This window comes from Bombus vancouverensis, chromosome 7, assembly GCF_051014615.1.
Source record: "Bombus vancouverensis nearcticus chromosome 7, iyBomVanc1_principal, whole genome shotgun sequence".
Taxonomy (NCBI): Eukaryota; Metazoa; Arthropoda; class Insecta; order Hymenoptera; family Apidae; genus Bombus; species Bombus vancouverensis.
Window position 1 is genome coordinate 7,413,775 of NC_134917.1, and position 26,230 is coordinate 7,440,004.

The following is a 26,230-nucleotide window of genomic DNA, read 5'->3' on the forward strand; positions in this document are numbered from 1 at the left end:
TATTACGTTATAACGTATTACGTTATATGATATTACGTTAGAACGTATTACGTTATATGGTATAACGTCATAACGTATTACGTTATATGGTATTACGTTATCACGTATTACGTTATATGGTATAACGTTATAACGTATTACGTTATATGGTATAACGTTTTAACGTATTACGTTATATGATATTACGTTAGAACGTATTACGTTATATGGTATTACGTTATCACGTATTACGTTATATGGTATAACGTTATAACGTATTACGTTATATGGTATAACGTTTTAACGTATTACGTTATATGGTATAACGTTATCACGTATTACGTTATATGGTATAACGTTACAACGTATTACGTTATATGGTATTACGTTATAACTAATTACGTTATATGGCATTACGTTATAACGTATTACGTTATATGGTATTACGTTATAACGTATTACGTTATATGGTATTACGTTATAACGTATTACGTTATATGGTATTACGTTATAACGTATTACGTTATATAGTATAACGTTATAACGTGTTACGTTATATGGAATAACGTTATAACTAATTACGTTATATGGCATTACGTTATAACGTATTACGTTATATGGTGTAACGTTATAACGTATTACGTTATATGGTATAACGTTATAACGTATTACGTTATATGGTATAACGTTATAACGTATTACGTTATATGGTATATCGTTATAACGTATTACGTTATATGGTATAACGTTATACCGTATTACGTTATATGGTATAACGAAATGACGTTTTACGTTATATGGTATTACGTTATAACGTATTACGTTATATGATATTACGTTAGAACGTATTACGTTATATGGTATAACGTCATAACGTATTACGTTATATGGTATTACGTTATCACGTATTACGTTATATGGTATAACGTTATAACGTATTACGTTATATGGTATTACGTTATAACGTATTACGTTATATGGTATTACGTTATAACGTATTACGTTATATAGTATAACGTTATAACGTGTTACGTTATATGGAATAACGTTATAACTAATTACGTTATATGGCATTACGTTATAACGTATTACGTTATATGGTATAACGTTATAACGTATTACGTTATATGGTATAACGTTATAACGTATTACGTTATATGGTATAACGTTATAACGTACTGCGTTATATGGTATATCGTTATAACGTATTACGTTATATGGTATAACGTTATACCGTATTACGTTATATGGTATAACGTTATAACGTATTACGTTATATGGTATAACGTTATAACGTATTACGTTATATGGTATAACGTTATAACGTATTACGTTATATGGTATATCGTTATAACGTATTACGTTATATGGTATAACGTTATACCGTATTACGTTATATGGTATAACGACATGACGTTTTACGTTATATGGTATTACGTTATAACGTATTACGTTATATGATATTACGTTAGAACGTATTACGTTATATGGTATAACGTCATAACGTATTACGTTATATGGTATTACGTTATCACGTATTACGTTATATGGTATAACGTTATAACGTATTACGTTATATGGTATAACGTTTTAACGTATTACGTTATATGATATTACGTTAGAACGTATTACGTTATATGGTATTACGTTATCACGTATTACGTTATATGGTATAACGTTATAACGTATTACGTTATATGGTATAACGTTTTAACGTATTACGTTATATGGTATAACGTTATCACGTATTACGTTATATGGTATAACGTTACAACGTATTACGTTATATGGTATTACGTTATAACTAATTACGTTATATGGCATTACGTTATAACGTATTACGTTATATGGTATTACGTTATAACGTATTACGTTATATGGTATTACGTTATAACGTATTACGTTATATAGTATAACGTTATAACGTGTTACGTTATATGGAATAACGTTATAACTAATTACGTTATATGGCATTACGTTATAACGTATTACGTTATATGGTATAACGTTATAACGTATTACGTTATATGGTATAACGTTATAACGTATTACGTTATATGGTATAACGTTATAACATACTGCGTTATATGGTATATCGTTATAACGTATTACGTTATATGGTATAACGTTATACCGTATTACGTTATATGGTATAACGTTATAACGTATTACGTTATATGGTATAACGTTATAACGTATTACGTTTTATGGTATTACGTTATAACGTATTACGTTATATGGTATATCGTTATAACGTATTACGTTATATGGTATAACGTTATACCGTATTACGTTATATGGTATAACGACATGACGTTTTACGTTATATGGTATTACGTTATAACGTATTACGTTATATGATATTACGTTAGAACGTATTACGTTATATGGTATTACGTTATAACGTATTACGTTATATGGTATTACGTTATAACGTATTACGTTATATAGTATAACGTTATAACGTGTTACGTTATATGGTATAAAGTTTTAACGTATTACGTTATATGGTATAACGTTATCACGTATTACGTTATATGGTATAACGTTATAACGTATTACGTTATATGGTATTACGTTATAACGTATTACGTTATATGGTATAACGTTATAACGTATTACGTTATATGGTATAACGTTATAACGTATTACGTTATATTGTATAACGTTATAACGTATTACGTTATATGGTATAACGTCATAACGTATTACGTTATATGGTATTACGTTATCACGTATTACGTTATATGGTATAACGTTATAACGTATTACGTTATATGGTATTACGTTATAACGTATTACGTTATATGGTATAACGAAATGACGTTTTACGTTATATGGTATTACGTTATAACGTATTACGTTATATGGTATTACGTTATAACGTATTACGTTATATGGTATAACGTCATAACGTATTACGTTATATGGTATTACGTTATCACGTATTACGTTATATGGTATAACGTTATAACGTATTACGTTATATGGTATAACGTTATAACGAATTACGTTATATGGCATTACGTTATAACGTATTACGTTATATGGTATTACGTTATAACGTATTACGTTATATGGTATAACGTCATAACGTATTACGTTATATGGTATTACGTTATCACGTATTACGTTATATGGTGTAACGTTATAACGTATTACGTTATATGGTATAACGTTATAACGAATTACGTTATATGGCATTACGTTATAACGTACTACGTTATATGGTATGACGTTATAACATATTACGTTATATGGTATAACGTTGTAACGTATTACGTTATATGGCATAACGAAATGACGTTTTACGATATATGGTATAACGTTATAACGTATTGCGTTATATAGCATTAAGTTATATCGTATTACGTTATATGGTATAACGTTATACCGTATTACGTTGTATGGTATAACGAAATGCCGTTTTACGTTATATGTTATTACGTTATAACGTATTACGTTATATGGAATAACGTTATACCGTATTACGTTATATGGTATAACGAAATGACGTTTTACGTTATATGGTATTACGTTATAACGTATTACGTTATATGGTATAACGTTATAACGAATTACGTTATATGGTATAGTGAAATGACGTTTTACGTTATATGGTATAACGTTATAACGTATTACGTTATATGGTATAACGTTATAACGTATTACGTTATATGGTATAACGTTATAACGTATTACGTTTTATGGTATAACGTTATAACGTATTACGTTATATGGTATATCGTTATAACGTATTACGTTATATGGTATAACGTTATACCGTATTACGTTATATGGTATAACGACATGACGTTTTACGTTATATGGTATTACGTTATAACGTATTACGTTATATGATATTACGTTAGAACGTATTACGTTATATGGTATAACGTCATAACGTATTACGTTATATGGTATTACGTTATCACGTATTACGTTATATGGTATAGCGTTATAACGTATTACGTTATATGGTATAACGTTTCAACGTATTACGTTATATGGTATAACGTTATCACGTATTACGTTATATGGTATAACGTTATAACGTATTACGTTATATGGTATTACGTTATAACGTATTACGTTATATGGTATAACGTTATAACGTATTACGTTATATGGTATAACGTTATAACGTATTACGTTATATTGTATAAGGTTATAACGTATTACGTTATATGGTATAACGTCATAACGTATTACGTTATATGGTATTACGTTATCACGTATTACGTTATATGGTATAACGTTATAACGTATTACGTTATATGGTATAACGTTTTAACGTATTACGTTATATGGTATAACGTTATCACGTATTACGTTATATGGTATAACGTTATAACGTATTACGTTATATGGTATAACGTTTTAACGTATTACGTTATATGGTATAACGTTATCACGTATTGCGTTATATGGTATAACGTTATAACGTATTACGTTATATGGTATTACGTTATAACGTATTACGTTATATGGTATAACGAAATGACGTTTTACGTTATATGGTATTACGTTATAACGTATTACGTTATATGGTATTACGTTATAACGTATTACGTTATATGGTATAACGTCATAACGTATTACGTTATATGGTATTACGTTATCACGTATTACGTTATATGGTATAACGTTATAACGTATTACGTTATATGGTATAACGTTATAACGTATTGCGTTATATAGCATTAAGTTATATCGTATTACGTTATATGGTATAACGTTATACCGTATTACGTTGTATGGTATAACGAAATGCCGTTTTACGTTATATGTTATTACGTTATAACGTATTACGTTATATGGAATAACGTTATACCGTATTACGTTATATGGTATAACGTTATAACGTATTACGTTATATGGTATAACGTTATAACGTATTACGTTATATTGTATAAGGTTATAACGTATTACGTTATATGGTATAACGTCATAACGTATTACGTTATATGGTATTACGTTATCACGTATTACGTTATATGGTATAACGTTATAACGTATTACGTTATATGGTATAACGTTTTAACGTATTACGTTATATGGTATAACGTTATCACGTATTACGTTATATGGTATAACGTTATAACGTATTACGTTATATGGTATAACGTTTTAACGTATTACGTTATATGGTATAACGTTATCACGTATTGCGTTATATGGTATAACGTTATAACGTATTACGTTATATGGTATTACGTTATAACGTATTACGTTATATGGTATAACGAAATGACGTTTTACGTTATATGGTATTACGTTATAACGAATTACGTTATATGGCATTACGTTATAACGTACTACGTTATATGGTATGACGTTATAACATATTACGTTATATGGTATAACGTTGTAACGTATTACGTTATATGGCATAACGAAATGACGTTTTACGATATATGGTATAACGTTATAACGTATTGCGTTATATAGCATTAAGTTATATCGTATTACGTTATATGGTATAACGTTATACCGTATTACGTTGTATGGTATAACGAAATGCCGTTTTACGTTATATGTTATTACGTTATAACGTATTACGTTATATGGAATAACGTTATACCGTATTACGTTATATGGTATAACGAAATGACGTTTTACGTTATATGGTATTACGTTATAACGTATTACGTTATATGGTATAACGTTATAACGAATTACGTTATATGGTATAGTGAAATGACGTTTTACGTTATATGGTATAACGTTATAACGTATTACGTTATATGGTATAACGTTTTAACGTATTACGTTATATGGTATAACGAAATGACGTTTTACGTTATATGATATTACGTTATAACGTATTACGTTATATGGTATAACGAAATGACGTTTTACGTTATATGGTATTACGTTATATGGTATTACGTTATCACGTATTACGTTATATGGTATAACGTTATAACGTATTACGTTATATGGTATAACGTTTTAACGTATTACGTTATATGGTATAACGTTATCACCTATTACGTTATATGGTATAACGTTATAACGTATTACGTTATATGATATTACGTTATAACGTATTACGTTATATGGTATAACGTCATAACGTATTACGTTATATGGTATTACCTTATCACGTATTACGTTATATGGTATAACGTTATAACGTATTACGTTATATGGCATAACGTTTTAACGTATTACGTTATATGGTATAACGTTATCACGTATTACGTTATATGGTATAACGTTATAACGTATTACGTTATATGGTAATACGTCATAACGTATTACGTTATATGGTATAACGTTATAACGTATTACGTTATATGGTATAACGTTATAACGTATTACGTTATATGGTATTACGTTATAACGTATTACGTTATATAGTATAACGTTATAACGTGTTACGTTATATGGAATAACGTTATAACTAATTACGTTATATGGCATTACGTTATAACGTATTACGTTATATGGTATAACGTTATAACGTATTACGTTATATGGTATAACGTTATAACGTATTACGTTATATGGTATAACGTTATAACGTATTACGTTATATGGTATATCGTTATAACGTATTACGTTATATGGTATAACGTTATACCGTATTACGTTATATGGTATAACGAAATGACGTTTTACGTTATATGGTATTACGTTATAACGTATTACGTTATATGATATTACGTTAGAACGTATTACGTTATATGGTATAACGTCATAACGTATTACGTTATATGGTATTACGTTATCACGTATTACGTTATATGGTATAACGTTATAACGTATTACGTTATATGGTATTACGTTATAACGTATTACGTTATATGGTATTACGTTATAACGTATTACGTTATATAGTATAACGTTATAACGTGTTACGTTATATGGAATAACGTTATAACTAATTACGTTATATGGCATTACGTTATAACGTATTACGTTATATGGTATAACGTTATAACGTATTACGTTATATGGTATAACGTTATAACGTATTACGTTATATGGTATAACGTTATAACGTATTACGTTATATGGTATATCGTTATAACGTATTACGTTATATGGTATAACGTTATACCGTATTACGTTATATGGTATAACGAAATGACGTTTTACGTTATATGGTATTACGTTATAACGTATTACGTTATATGATATTACGTTAGAACGTATTACGTTATATGGTATAACGTCATAACGTATTACGTTATATGGCATTACGTTATCACGTATTACGTTATATGGTATAACGTTATAACGTATTACGTTATATGGTATTACGTTATAACGTATTACGTTATATGGTATTACGTTATAACGTATTACGTTATATAGTATAACGTTATAACGTGTTACGTTATATGGAATAACGTTATAACTAATTACGTTATATGGCATTACGTTATAACGTATTACGTTATATGGTATAACGTTATAACGTATTACGTTATATGGTATAACGTTATAACGTATTACGTTATATGGTATAACGTTATAACGTACTGCGTTATATGGTATATCGTTATAACGTATTACGTTATATGGTATAACGTTATACCGTATTACGTTATATGGTATAACGTTATAACGTATTACGTTATATGGTATAACGTTATAACGTATTACGTTATATGGTATAACGTTATAACGTATTACGTTATATGGTATATCGTTATAACGTATTACGTTATATGGTATAACGTTATACCGTATTACGTTATATGGTATAACGACATGACGTTTTACGTTATATGGTATTACGTCATAACGTATTACGTTATATGATATTACGTTAGAACGTATTACGTTATATGGTATAACGTCATAACGTATTACGTTATATGGTATTACGTTATCACGTATTACGTTATATGGTATAACGTTATAACGTATTACGTTATATGGTATAACGTTTTAACGTATTACGTTATATGATATTACGTTAGAACGTATTACGTTATATGGTATTACGTTATCACGTATTACGTTATATGGTATAACGTTATAACGTATTACGTTATATGGTATAACGTTTTAACGTATTACGTTATATGGTATAACGTTATCACGTATTACGTTATATGGTATAACGTTACAACGTATTACGTTATATGGTATTACGTTATAACTAATTACGTTATATGGCATTACGTTATAACGTATTACGTTATATGGTATTACGTTATAACGTATTACGTTATATGGTATTACGTTATAACGTATTACGTTATATAGTATAACGTTATAACGTGTTACGTTATATGGAATAACGTTATAACTAATTACGTTATATGGCATTACGTTATAACGTATTACGTTATATGGTATAACGTTATAACGTATTACGTTATATGGTATAACGTTATAACGTATTACGTTATATGGTATAACGTTATAACATACTGCGTTATATGGTATATCGTTATAACGTATTACGTTATATGGTATAACGTTATAACGTATTACGTTATATGGTATTACGTTATAACGTATTACGTTATATGGTATAACGTTATAATGTATTACGTTATATGGTATAACGTTATAACGTATTACGTTATATTGTATAACGTTATAACGTATTACGTTATATGGTATAACGTCATAACGTATTACGTTATATGGTATTACGTTATCACGTATTACGTTATATGGTATAACGTTATAACGTATTACGTTATATGGTATAACGTTTTAACGTATTACGTTATATGGTATAACGTTATCACGTATTACGTTATATGGTATAACGTTATAACGTATTACGTTATATGGTATAACGTTTTAACGTATTACGTTATATGGTATAACGTTATCACGTATTGCGTTATATGGTATAACGTTATAACGTATTACGTTATATGGTATTACGTTATAACGTATTACGTTATATGGTATAACGAAATGACGTTTTACGTTATATGGTATTACGTTATAACGTATTACGTTATATGGTATTACGTTATAACGTATTACGTTATATGGTATAACGTCATAACGTATTACGTTATATGGTATTACGTTATCACGTATTACGTTATATGGTATAACGTTATAACGTATTACGTTATATGGTATAACGTTATAACGAATTACGTTATATGGCATTACGTTATAACGTACTACGTTATATGGTATGACGTTATAACATATTACGTTATATGGTATAACGTTGTAACGTATTACGTTATATGGCATAACGAAATGACGTTTTACGATATATGGTATAACGTTATAACGTATTGCGTTATATAGCATTAAGTTATATCGTATTACGTTATATGGTATAACGTTATACCGTATTACGTTGTATGGTATAACGAAATGCCGTTTTACGTTATATGTTATTACGTTATAACGTATTACGTTATATGGAATAACGTTATACCGTATTACGTTATATGGTATAACGAAATGACGTTTTACGTTATATGGTATTACGTTATAACGTATTACGTTATATGGTATAACGTTATAACGAATTACGTTATATGGTATAGTGAAATGACGTTTTACGTTATATGGTATAACGTTATAACGTATTACGTTATATGGTATAACGTTTTAACGTATTACGTTATATGGTATAACGAAATGACGTTTTACGTCATATGGTATTACGTTATAACGTATTACGTTATATGGTATAACGAAATGACGTTTTACGTTATATGGTATTACGTTATATGGTATTACGTTATCACGTATTACGTTATATGGTATAACGTTATAACGTATTACGTTATATGGTATAACGTTTTAACGTATTACGTTATATGGTATAACGTTATCACCTATTACGTTATATGGTATAACGTTATAACGTATTACGTTATATGATATTACGTTATAACGTATTACGTTATATGGTATAACGTCATAACGTATTACGTTATATGGTATTACCTTATCACGTATTACGTTATATGGTATAACGTTATAACGTATTACGTTATATGGCATAACGTTTTAACGTATTACGTTATATTTTATAACGTTATCACGTATTACGTTATATGGTATAACGTTATAACGTATTACGTTATATGGTAATACGTCATAACGTATTACGTTATATGGTATAACGTTATAACGTATTACGTTATATGGTATAACGTTATAACGTATTACGTTATATGGTATTACGTTATAACGTATTACGTTATATAGTATAACGTTATAACGTGTTACGTTATATGGAATAACGTTATAACTAATTACGTTATATGGCATTACGTTATAACGTATTACGTTATATGGTATAACGTTATAACGTATTACGTTATATGGTATAACGTTATAACGTATTACGTTATATGGTATAACGTTATAACGTATTACGTTATATGGTATATCGTTATAACGTATTACGTTATATGGTATAACGTTATACCGTATTACGTTATATGGTATAACGAAATGACGTTTTACGTCATATGGTATTACGTTATAACGTATTACGTTATATGATATTACGTTAGAACGTATTACGTTATATGGTATAACGTCATAACGTATTACGTTATATGGTATTACGTTATCACGTATTACGTTATATGGTATAACGTTATAACGTATTACGTTATATGGTATTACGTTATAACGTATTACGTTATATGGTATTACGTTATAACGTATTACGTTATATGGTATTACGTTATAACGTATTACGTTATATAGTATATCGTTATAACGTATTACGTTATATGGTATAACGTTATACCGTATTACGTTATATGGTATAACGTTATAACGTATTACGTTATATGGTATAACGTTATAACGTATTACGTTATATGGTATAACGTTATAACGTATTACGTTATATGGTATATCGTTATAACGTTTTACGTTATATGGTATAACGTTATACCGTATTACGTTATATGGTATAACGACATGACGTTTTACGTTATATGGTATTACGTTATAACGTATTACGTTATATGATATTACGTTAGAACGTATTACGTTATATGGTATAACGTCATAACGTATTACGTTATATGGTATTACGTTATCACGTATTACGTTATATGGTATAACGTTATAACGTATTACGTTATATGGTATTACGTTATAACGTATTACGTTATATGGTATTACGTTATAACGTATTACGTTATATAGTATAACGTTATAACGTGTTACGTTATATGGAATAACGTTATAACTAATTACGTTATATGGCATTGCGTTATAACGTATTACGTTATATGGTATAACGTTATCACGTATTACGTTATATGGTATAACGTTATAACGTATTACGTTATATGGTATATCGTTATAACGTTTTACGTTATATGGTATAACGTTATACCGTATTACGTTATATGGTATAACGACATGACGTTTTACGTTATATGGTATTACGTTATAACGTATTACGTTATATGATATTACGTTAGAACGTATTACGTTATATGGTATAACGTCATAACGTATTACGTTATATGGTATTACGTTATCACGTATTACGTTATATGGTATAACGTTATAACGTATTACGTTATATGGTATAACGTTATAACGTATTACGTTATATGGTATAACGTTATAACATACTGCGTTATATGGTATATCGTTATAACGTATTACGTTATATGGTATAACGTTATACCGTATTACGTTATATGGTATAACGTTATAACGTATTACGTTATATGGTATAACGTTATAACGTATTACGTTTTATGGTATAACGTTATAAAGTATTACGTTATATGGTATATCGTTATAACGTATTACGTTATATGGTATAACGTTAGAACGTATTACGTTATATGGTATAACGTCATAACGTATTACGTTATATGGTATTACGTTATCACGTATTACGTTATATGGTATAGCGTTATAACGTATTACGTTATATGGTATAACGTTTTAACGTATTACGTTATATGGTATAACGTTATCACGTATTACGTTATATGGTATAACGTTATAACGTATTACGTTATATGGTATTACGTTATAACGTATTACGTTATATGGTATAACGTTATAACGTATTACGTTATATGGTATAACGTTATAACGTATTACGTTATATTGTATAACGTTATAACGTATTACGTTATATGGTATAACGTCATAACGTATTACGTTATATGGTATTACGTTATCACGTATTACGTTATATGGTATAACGTTATAACGTATTACGTTATATGGTATAACGTTTTAACGTATTACGTTATATGGTATAACGTTATCACGTATTACGGTATATGGTATAACGTTATAACGTATTACGTTATATGGTATAACGTTTTAACGTATTACGTTATATGGTATAACGTTATCACGTATTGCGTTATATGGTATAACGTTATAACGTATTACGTTATATGGTATTACGTTATAACGTATTACGTTATATGGTATAACGAAATGACGTTTTACGTTATATGGTATTACGTTATAACGTATTACGTTATATGGTATTACGTTATAACGTATTACGTTATATGGTATAACGTCATAACGTATTACGTTATATGGTATTACGTTATCACGTATTACGTTATATGGTATAACGTTATAACGTATTACGTTATATGGTATAACGTTATAACGAATTACGTTATATGGCATTACGTTATAACGTACTACGTTATATGGTATGACGTTATAACATATTACGTTATATGGTATAACGTTGTAACGTATTACGTTATATGGCATAACGAAATGACGTTTTACGATATATGGTATAACGTTATAACGTATTGCGTTATATAGCATTAAGTTATATCGTATTACGTCATATGGTATAACGTTATACCGTATTACGTTGTATGGTATAACGAAATGCCGTTTTACGTTATATGTTATTACGTTATAACGTATTACGTTATATGGAATAACGTTATACCGTATTACGTTATATGGTATAACGAAATGACGTTTTACGTTATATGGTATTACGTTATAACGTATTACGTTATATGGTATAACGTTATAACGAATTACGTTATATGGTACAGTGAAATGACGTTTTACGTTATATGGTATAACGTTATAACGTATTACGTTATATGGTATAACGTTATAACGTATTACGTTATATGGTATAACGTTTTAACGTATTACGTTATATGGTATAACGAAATGACGTTTTACGTTATATGGTATTACGTTATAACGTATTACGTTATATGGTATAACGAAATGACGTTTTACGTTATATGGTATTACGTTATATGGTATTACGTTATCACGTATTACGTTATATGGTATAACGTTATAACGTATTACGTTATATGGTATAACGTTTTAACGTATTACGTTATATGGTATAACGTTATCACCTATTACGTTATATGGTATAACGTTATAACGTATTACGTTATATGATATTACGTTATAACGTATTACGTTATATGGTATAACGTCATAACGTATTACGTTATATGGTATTACCTTATCACGTATTACGTTATATGGTATAACGTTATAACGTATTACGTTATATGGTATTACGTTATAACGTATTACGTTATATAGTATAACGTTATAACGTGTTACGTTATATGGAATAACGTTATAACTAATTACGTTATATGGCATTACGTTATAACGTATTACGTTATATGGTATAACGTTATAACGTATTACGTTATATGGTATAACGTTATAACGTATTACGTTATATGGTATAACGTTATAACGTATTACGTTATATGGTATATCGTTATAACGTATTACGTTATATGGTATAACGTTATACCGTATTACGTTATATGGTATAACGAAATGACGTTTTACGTCATATGGTATTACGTTATAACGTATTACGTTATATGATATTACGTTAGAACGTATTACGTTATATGGTATAACGTCATAACGTATTACGTTATATGGTATTACGTTATCACGTATTACGTTATATGGTATAACGTTATAACGTATTACGTTATATGGTATTACGTTATAACGTATTACGTTATATGGTATTACGTTATAACGTATTACGTTATATAGTATAACGTTATAACGTGTTACGTTATATGGAATAACGTTATAACTAATTACGTTATATGGCATTACGTTATAACGTATTACGTTATATGGTGTAACGTTATAACGTATTACGTTATATGGTATAACGTTATAACGTATTACGTTATATGGTATAACGTTATAACGTATTACGTTATATGGTATATCGTTATAACGTATTACGTTATATGGTATAACGTTATACCGTATTACGTTATATGGTATAACGAAATGACGTTTTACGTTATATGGTATTACGTTATAACGTATTACGTTATATGATATTACGTTAGAACGTATTACGTTATATGGTATAACGTCATAACGTATTACGTTATATGGTATTACGTTATCACGTATTTTGTTATATGGTATAACGTTATAACGTATTACGTTATATGGTATTACGTTATAACGTATTACGTTATATGGTATTACGTTATAACGTATTACGTTATATAGTATAACGTTATAACGTGTTACGTTATATGGAATAACGTTATAACTAATTACGTTATATGGCATTGCGTTATAACGTATTACGTTATATGGTATAACGTTATAACGTATTACGTTATATGGTATAACGTTATAACGTATTACGTTATATGGTATAACGTTATAACGTACTGCGTTATATGGTATATCGTTATAACGTATTACGTTATATGGTATAACGTTATACCGTATTACGTTATATGGTATAACGTTATAACGTATTACGTTATATGGTATAACGTTATAACGTATTACGTTATATGGTATAACGTTATAACGTATTACGTTATATGGTATATCGTTATAACGTTTTACGTTATATGGTATAACGTTATACCGTATTACGTTATATGGTATAACGACATGACGTTTTACGTTATATGGTATTACGTTATAACGTATTACGTTATATGATATTACGTTAGAACGTATTACGTTATATGGTATAACGTCATAACGTATTACGTTATATGGTATTACGTTATCACGTATTACGTTATATGGTATAACGTTATAACGTATTACGTTATATGGTATAACGTTTTAACGTATTACGTTATATGATATTACGTTAGAACGTATTACGTTATATGGTATTACGTTATCACGTATTACGTTATATGGTATAACGTTATAACGTATTACGTTATATGGTATAACGTTTTAACGTATTACGTTATATGGTATAACGTTATCACGTATTACGTTATATGGTATAACGTTATAACGTATTACGTTATATGGTATTACGTTATAACGTATTACGTTATATGGTATAACGTTATAACGTATTACGTTATATGGTATAACGTTATAACGTATTACGTTATATTGTATAACGTTATAACGTATTACGTTATATGGTATAACGTCATAACGTATTACGTTATATGGTATTACGTTATCACGTATTACGTTATATGGTATAACGTTATAACGTATTACGTTATATGGTATAACGTTTTAACGTATTACGTTATATGGTATAACGTTATCACGTATTACGTTATATGGTATAACGTTATAACGTATTACGTTATATGGTATAACGTTTTAACGTATTACGTTATATGGTATAACGCTATCACGTATTGCGTTATATGGTATAACGTTATAACGTATTACGTTATATGGTATTACGTTATAACGTATTACGTTATATGGTATAACGAAATGACGTTTTACGTTATATGGTATTACGTTATAACGTATTACGTTATATGGTATTACGTTATAACGTATTACGTTATATGGTATAACGTCATAACGTATTACGTTATATGGTATTACGTTATCACGTATTACGTTATATGGTATAACGTTATAACGTATTACGTTATATGGTATAACGTTATAGCGAATTACGTTATATGGCATTACGTTATAACGTACTACGTTATATGGTATGACGTTATAACATATTACGTTACATGGTATAACGTTGTAACGTATTACGTTATATGGCATAACGAAATGACGTTTTACGATATATGGTATAACGTTATAACGTATTGCGTTATATAGCATTAAGTTATATCGTATTACGTTATATGGTATAACGTTATACCGTATTACGTTGTATGGTATAACGAAATGCCGTTTTACGTTATATGTTATTACGTTATAACGTATTACGTTATATGGAATAACGTTATACCGTATTACGTTATATGGTATAACGAAATGACGTTTTACGTTATATGGTATTACGTTATAACGTATTACGTTATATGGTATAACGTTATAACGAATTACGTTATATGGTATAGTGAAATGACGTTTTACGTTATATGGTATAACGTTATAACGTATTACGTTATATGGTATAACGTTATAACGTATTACGTTATATGGTATAACGTTTTAACGTATTACGTTATATGGTATAACGAAATGACGTTTTACGTTATATGGTATTACGTTATAACGTATTACGTTATATGGTATAACGAAATGACGTTTTACGTTATATGGTATTACGTTATATGGTATTACGTTATCACGTATTACGTTATATGGTATAACGTTATAACGTATTACGTTATATGGTATAACGTTTTTACGTATTACGTTATATGGTATAACGTTATCACCTATTACGTTATATGGTATAACGTTATAACGTATTACGTTATATGATATTACGTTATAACGTATTACGTTATATGGTATAACGTCATAACGTATTACGTTATATGGTATTACCTTATCACGTATTACGTTATATGGTATAACGTTATAACGTATTACGTTATATGGCATAACGTTTTAACGTATTACGTTATATGGTATAACGTTATCACGTATTACGTTATATGGTATAACGTTATAACGTATTACGTTATATGGTAATACGTCATAACGTATTACGTTATATGGTATAACGTTATAACGTATTACGTTATATGGTATAACGTTATAACGTATTACGTTATATGGTATTACGTTATAACGTATTACGTTATATGGTATAACGTTATAACGTATTACGTTATATGGTATAACGTTATAACGTATTACGTTATATGGTATAACGTTATAACGTATTACGTTATATGGTATATCGTTATAACGTATTACGTTATATGGTATAACGTTATAACGTATTACGTTATATGGTATAACGTTATAACGTATTACGTTATATGGTATATCGTTATAACGTATTACGTTATATGGTATAACGTTATACCGTATTACGTTATATGGTATAACGAAATGACGTTTTACGTTATATGGTATTACGTTATAACGTATTACGGTATATGATATTACGTTAGAACGTATTACGTTATATGGTATAACGTCATAACGTATTACGTTATATGGTATTACGTTATCACGTATTACGTTACATGGTATAACGTTATAACGTATTACGTTATATGGTATTACGTTATAACGTATTACGTTATATGATATTACGTTATAACGTATTACGTTATATGGTATAACGTCATAACGTATTACGTTATATGGTATTACCTTATCACGTATTACGTTATATGGTATAACGTTATAACGTATTACGTTATATGGCATAACGTTTTAACGTATTACGTTATATGGTATAACGTTATCACGTATTACGTTATATGGTATAACGTTATAACGTATTACGTTATATGGTAATACGTCATAACGTATTACGTTATATGGTATAACGTTATAACGTATTACGTTATATGGTATAACGTTATAACGTATTACGTTATATGGTATTACGTTATAACGTATTACGTTATATGGTATAACGTTATAACGTATTACGTTATATGGTATAACGTTATAACGTATTACGTTATATGGTATAACGTTATAACGTATTACGTTATATGGTATATCGTTATAACGTATTACGTTATATGGTATAACGTTATAACGTATTACGTTATATGGTATAACGTTATAACGTATTACGTTATATGGTATATCGTTATAACGTATTACGTTATATGGTATAACGTTATACCGTATTACGTTATATGGTATAACGAAATGACGTTTTACGTTATATGGTATTACGTTATAACGTATTACGGTATATGATATTACGTTAGAACGTATTACGTTATATGGTATAACGTCATAACGTATTACGTTATATGGTATTACGTTATCACGTATTACGTTATATGGTATAACGTTATAACGTATTACGTTATATGGTATTACGTTATAACGTATTACGTTATATGGTATAACGTTTTAACGTATTACGTTATATGATATTACGTTAGAACGTATTACGTTATATGGTATAACGTCATAACGTATTACGTTATATGGTATTACGTTATCACGTATTACGTTATATGGTATAACGTTATAACGTATTACGTTATATGGTATAACGTTTTAACGTATTACGTTATATGGTATAACGTTATAACGTATTACGTTATATGGTATTACGTTATAACGTATTACGTTATATGGTATAACGTTATAACGTATTACGTTATATGGTATAACGTTATAACGTATTACGTTATATTGTATAACGTTATAACGTATTACGTTATATGGTATAACGTCATAACGTATTACGTTATATGGTATTACGTTATCACGTATTACGTTATATGGTATAACGCTATAACGTATTACGTTATATGGTATAACGTTTTAACGTATTACGTTATATGGTATAACGTTATCACGTATTACGTTATATGGTATAACGTTATAACGTATTACGTTATATGGTATAACGTTTTAACGTATTACGTTATATGGTATAACGCTATCACGTATTGCGTTATATGGTATAACGTTATAACGTATTACGTTATATGGTATTACGTTATAACGTATTACGTTATATGGTATAACGAAATGACGTTTTACGTTATATGGTATTACGTTATAACGTATTACGTTATATGGTATTACGTTATAACGTATTACGTTATATGGTATAACGTCATAACGTATTACGTTATATGGTATTACGTTATCACGTATTACGTTATATGGTATAACGTTATAACGTATTACGTTATATGGTATAACGTTATAGCGAATTACGTTATATGGCATTACGTTATAACGTACTACGTTATATGGTATGACGTTATAACATATTACGTTACATGGTATAACGTTGTAACGTATTACGTTATATGGCATAACGAAATGACGTTTTACGATATATGGTATAACGTTATAACGTATTGCGTTATATAGCATTAAGTTATATCGTATTACGTTATATGGTATAACGTTATACCGTATTACGTTGTATGGTATAACGAAATGCCGTTTTACGTTATATGTTATTACGTTATAACGTATTACGTTATATGGTATTACGTTATCACGTATTACGTTATATGGTATAGCGTTATAACGTATTACGTTATATGGTATAACGTTTTAACGTATTACGTTATATGGTATAACGAAATGACGTTTTACGTTATATGGTATTACGTTATAACGTATTACGTTATATGGTATTACGTTATAACGTATTACGTTATATGGTATAACGTCATAACGTATTACGTTATATGGTATTACGTTATCACGTATTACGTTATATGGTATAACGTTATAACGTATTACGTTATATGGTATAACGTTATAACGAATTACGTTATATGGCATTACGTTATCACGTATTACGTTATATGGTATAACGTTATAACGTATTACGTTATATGGTATTACGTTATAACGTATTACGTTATATGGTATAACGTTATAACGTATTACGTTATATGGTATAACGTTATAACGTATTACGTTATATGGTATAACGTTTTAACGTATTACGTTATATGGTATAACGACATGACGTTTTACGTTATATGGTATTACGTTGTAACGTATTACGTTATATGATATTACGTTAGAACGTATTACGTTATATGGTATAACGTCATAACGTATTACGTTATATGGTATTACGTTATCACGTATTACGTTATATGGTATAGCGTTATAACGTATTACGTTATATGGTATAACGTTTTAACGTATTACGTTATATGGTATAACGTTATCACGTATTACGTTATATGGTATAACGTTATAACGTATTACGTTATATGGTATTACGTTATAACGTATTACGTTATATGGTATAACGTTATAACGTATTACGTTATATGGTATAACGTTATAACGTATTACGTTATATTGTATAACGTTATAACGTATTACGTTATATGGTATAACGTCATAACGTATTACGTTATATGGTATTACGTTATCACGTATTACGTTATATGGTATAACGTTATAACGTATTACGTTATATGGTATAACGTTTTAACGTATTACGTTATATGGTATAACGTTATCACGTATTACGGTATATGGTATAACGTTATAACGTATTACGTTATATGGTATAACGTTTTAACGTATTACGTTATATGGTATAACGTTATCACGTATTGCGTTATATGGTATAACGTTATAACGTATTACGTTATATGGTATTACGTTATAACGTATTACGTTATATGGTATAACGAAATGACGTTTTACGTTATATGGTATTACGTTATAACGTATTACGTTATATGGTATTACGTTATAACGTATTACGTTATATGGTATAACGTCATAACGTATTACGTTATATGGTATTACGTTATCACGTATTACGTTATATGGTATAACGTTATAACGTATTACGTTATATGGTATAACGTTATAACGAATTACGTTATATGGCATTACGTTATAACGTACTACGTTATATGGTATGACGTTATAACATATTACGTTATATGGTATAACGTTGTAACGTATTACGTTATATGGCATAACGAAATGACGTTTTACGATATATGGTATAACGTTATAACGTATTGCGTTATATAGCATTAAGTTATATCGTATTACGTCATATGGTATAACGTTATACCGTATTACGTTGTATGGTATAACGAAATGCCGTTTTACGTTATATGTTATTACGTTATAACGTATTACGTTATATGGAATAACGTTATACCGTATTACGTTATATGGTATAACGAAATGACGTTTTACGTTATATGGTATTACGTTATAACGTATTACGTTATATGGTATAACGTTATAACGAATTACGTTATATGGTACAGTGAAATGACGTTTTACGTTATATGGTATAACGTTATAACGTATTACGTTATATGGTATAACGTTATAACGTATTACGTTATATGGTATAACGTTTTAACGTATTACGTTATATGGTATAACGAAATGACGTTTTACGTTATATGGTATTACGTTATAACGTATTACGTTATATGGTATAACGAAATGACGTTTTACGTTATATGGTATTACGTTATATGGTATTACGTTATCACGTATTACGTTATATGGTATAACGTTATAACGTATTACGTTATATGGTATAACGTTTTAACGTATTACGTTATATGGTATAACGTTATCACCTATTACGTTATATGGTATAACGTTATAACGTATTACGTTATATGATATTACGTTATAACGTATTACGTTATATGGTATAACGTCATAACGTATTACGTTATATGGTATTACCTTATCACGTATTACGTTATATGGTATAACGTTATAACGTATTACGTTATATGGTATTACGTTATAACGTATTACGTTATATAGTATAACGTTATAACGTGTTACGTTATATGGAATAACGTTATAACTAATTACGTTATATGGCATTACGTTATAACGTATTACGTTATATGGTATAACGTTATAACGTATTACGTTATATGGTATAACGTTATAACGTATTACGTTATATGGTATAACGTTATAACGTATTACGTTATATGGTATATCGTTATAACGTATTACGTTATATGGTATAACGTTATACCGTATTACGTTATATGGTATAACGAAATGACGTTTTACGTCATATGGTATTACGTTATAACGTATTACGTTATATGATATTACGTTAGAACGTATTACGTTATATGGTATAACGTCATAACGTATTACGTTATATGGTATTACGTTATCACGTATTACGTTATATGGTATAACGTTATAACGTATTACGTTATATGGTATTACGTTATAACGTATTACGTTATATGGTATTACGTTATAACGTATTACGTTATATAGTATAACGTTATAACGTGTTACGTTATATGGAATAACGTTATAACTAATTACGTTATATGGCATTACGTTATAACGTATTACGTTATATGGTGTAACGTTATAACGTATTACGTTATATGGTATAACGTTATAACGTATTACGTTATATGGTATAACGTTATAACGTATTACGTTATATGGTATATCGTTATAACGTATTACGTTATATGGTATAACGTTATACCGTATTACGTTATATGGTATAACGAAATGACGTTTTACGTTATATGGTATTACGTTATAACGTATTACGTTATATGATATTACGTTAGAACGTATTACGTTATATGGTATAACGTCATAACGTATTACGTTATATGGTATTACGTTATCACGTATTTTGTTATATGGTATAACGTTATAACGTATTACGTTATATGGTATTACGTTATAACGTATTACGTTATATGGTATTACGTTATAACGTATTACGTTATATAGTATAACGTTATAACGTGTTACGTTATATGGAATAACGTTATAACTAATTACGTTATATGGCATTGCGTTATAACGTATTACGTTATATGGTATAACGTTATAACGTATTACGTTATATGGTATAACGTTATAACGTATTACGTTATATGGTATAACGTTATAACGTACTGCGTTATATGGTATATCGTTATAACGTATTACGTTATATGGTATAACGTTATACCGTATTACGTTATATGGTATAACGTTATAACGTATTACGTTATATGGTATAACGTTATAACGTATTACGTTATATGGTATAACGTTATAACGTATTACGTTATATGGTATATCGTTATAACGTTTTACGTTATATGGTATAACGTTATACCGTATTACGTTATATGGTATAACGACATGACGTTTTACGTTATATGGTATTACGTTATAACGTATTACGTTATATGATATTACGTTAGAACGTATTACGTTATATGGTATAACGTCATAACGTATTACGTTATATGGTATTACGTTATCACGTATTACGTTATATGGTATAACGTTATAACGTATTACGTTATATGGTATAACGTTTTAACGTATTACGTTATATGATATTACGTTAGAACGTATTACGTTATATGGTATTACGTTATCACGTATTACGTTATATGGTATAACGTTATAACGTATTACGTTATATGGTATAACGTTTTAACGTATTACGTTATATGGTATAACGTTATCACGTATTACGTTATATGGTATAACGTTATAACGTATTACGTTATATGGTATTACGTTATAACGTATTACGTTATATGGTATAACGTTATAACGTATTACGTTATATGGTATAACGTTATAACGTATTACGTTATATTGTATAACGTTATAACGTATTACGTTATATGGTATAACGTCATAACGTATTACGTTATATGGTATTACGTTATCACGTATTACGTTATATGGTATAACGTTATAACGTATTACGTTATATGGTATAACGTTTTAACGTATTACGTTATATGGTATAACGTTATCACGTATTACGTTATATGGTATAACGTTATAACGTATTACGTTATATGGTATAACGTTTTAACGTATTACGTTATATGGTATAACGCTATCACGTATTGCGTTATATGGTATAACGTTATAACGTATTACGTTATATGGTATTACGTTATAACGTATTACGTTATATGGTATAACGAAATGACGTTTTACGTTATATGGTATTACGTTATAACGTATTACGTTATATGGTATTACGTTATAACGTATTACGTTATATGGTATAACGTCATAACGTATTACGTTATATGGTATTACGTTATCACGTATTACGTTATATGGTATAACGTTATAACGTATTACGTTATATGGTATAACGTTATAGCGAATTACGTTATATGGCATTACGTTATAACGTACTACGTTATATGGTATGACGTTATAACATATTACGTTACATGGTATAACGTTGTAACGTATTACGTTATATGGCATAACGAAATGACGTTTTACGATATATGGTATAACGTTATAACGTATTGCGTTATATAGCATTAAGTTATATCGTATTACGTTATATGGTATAACGTTATACCGTATTACGTTGTATGGTATAACGAAATGCCGTTTTACGTTATATGTTATTACGTTATAACGTATTACGTTATATGGAATAACGTTATACCGTATTACGTTATATGGTATAACGAAATGACGTTTTACGTTATATGGTATTACGTTATAACGTATTACGTTATATGGTATAACGTTATAACGAATTACGTTATATGGTATAGTGAAATGACGTTTTACGTTATATGGTATAACGTTATAACGTATTACGTTATATGGTATAACGTTATAACGTATTACGTTATATGGTATAACGTTTTAACGTATTACGTTATATGGTATAACGAAATGACGTTTTACGTTATATGGTATTACGTTATAACGTATTACGTTATATGGTATAACGAAATGACGTTTTACGTTATATGGTATTACGTTATATGGTATTACGTTATCACGTATTACGTTATATGGTATAACGTTATAACGTATTACGTTATATGGTATAACGTTTTTACGTATTACGTTATATGGTATAACGTTATCACCTATTACGTTATATGGTATAACGTTATAACGTATTACGTTATATGATATTACGTTATAACGTATTACGTTATATGGTATAACGTCATAACGTATTACGTTATATGGTATTACCTTATCACGTATTACGTTATATGGTATAACGTTATAACGTATTACGTTATATGGCATAACGTTTTAACGTATTACGTTATATGGTATAACGTTATCACGTATTACGTTATATGGTATAACGTTATAACGTATTACGTTATATGGTAATACGTCATAACGTATTACGTTATATGGTATAACGTTATAACGTATTACGTTATATGGTATAACGTTATAACGTATTACGTTATATGGTATTACGTTATAACGTATTACGTTATATGGTATAACGTTATAACGTATTACGTTATATGGTATAACGTTATAACGTATTACGTTATATGGTATAACGTTATAACGTATTACGTTATATGGTATATCGTTATAACGTATTACGTTATATGGTATAACGTTATAACGTATTACGTTATATGGTATAACGTTATAACGTATTACGTTATATGGTATATCGTTATAACGTATTACGTTATATGGTATAACGTTATACCGTATTACGTTATATGGTATAACGAAATGACGTTTTACGTTATATGGTATTACGTTATAACGTATTACGGTATATGATATTACGTTAGAACGTATTACGTTATATGGTATAACGTCATAACGTATTACGTTATATGGTATTACGTTATCACGTATTACGTTACATGGTATAACGTTATAACGTATTACGTTATATGGTATTACGTTATAACGTATTACGTTATATGATATTACGTTATAACGTATTACGTTATATGGTATAACGTCATAACGTATTACGTTATATGGTATTACCTTATCACGTATTACGTTATATGGTATAACGTTATAACGTATTACGTTATATGGCATAACGTTTTAACGTATTACGTTATATGGTATAACGTTATCACGTATTACGTTATATGGTATAACGTTATAACGTATTACGTTATATGGTAATACGTCATAACGTATTACGTTATATGGTATAACGTTATAACGTATTACGTTATATGGTATAACGTTATAACGTATTACGTTATATGGTATTACGTTATAACGTATTACGTTATATGGTATAACGTTATAACGTATTACGTTATATGGTATAACGTTATAACGTATTACGTTATATGGTATAACGTTATAACGTATTACGTTATATGGTATATCGTTATAACGTATTACGTTATATGGTATAACGTTATAACGTATTACGTTATATGGTATAACGTTATAACGTATTACGTTATATGGTATATCGTTATAACGTATTACGTTATATGGTATAACGTTATACCGTATTACGTTATATGGTATAACGAAATGACGTTTTACGTTATATGGTATTACGTTATAACGTATTACGGTATATGATATTACGTTAGAACGTATTACGTTATATGGTATAACGTCATAACGTATTACGTTATATGGTATTACGTTATCACGTATTACGTTATATGGTATAACGTTA